Source organism: Habropoda laboriosa, unplaced genomic scaffold, assembly GCF_001263275.1.
Source record: "Habropoda laboriosa isolate 0110345459 unplaced genomic scaffold, ASM126327v1 scaffold84, whole genome shotgun sequence".
Taxonomy (NCBI): domain Eukaryota; kingdom Metazoa; phylum Arthropoda; class Insecta; order Hymenoptera; family Apidae; genus Habropoda; species Habropoda laboriosa.
In genome coordinates, this window is record NW_017100202.1 from 390,597 (window position 1) to 390,938 (window position 342).

Consider the following 342-nt stretch of genomic DNA (forward strand, 5'->3'; position numbering starts at 1 on the left):
GAACAATTACAAGTAAATGTAGTATTTTCTCGGGGACGATGTAAAACGTACGTTTAAATCGGGGGGAGCTCGTTTGAGAAGAAGGTTGAAACGTTTAACGACGGTACGAACAATCGAAAGCACGCTTTTTGCGACAGGTACTGATTGGTCGTCCAACATCGTTAAACACTTTTCATTACACAAGGGAAAAGGGTGTGCTCGACGTGGACGTCCAGGTAGGATAAAAAGGGAGACGGAAGAAGAAGCAGCTCGTACGAGTTAAACCGTCCAGATAGAGAATGAAAAGACGAGCGAAAGGAGAAGAAGAAGGGAACGCGCGAGTTTCTGGAATTCATGTGGAGC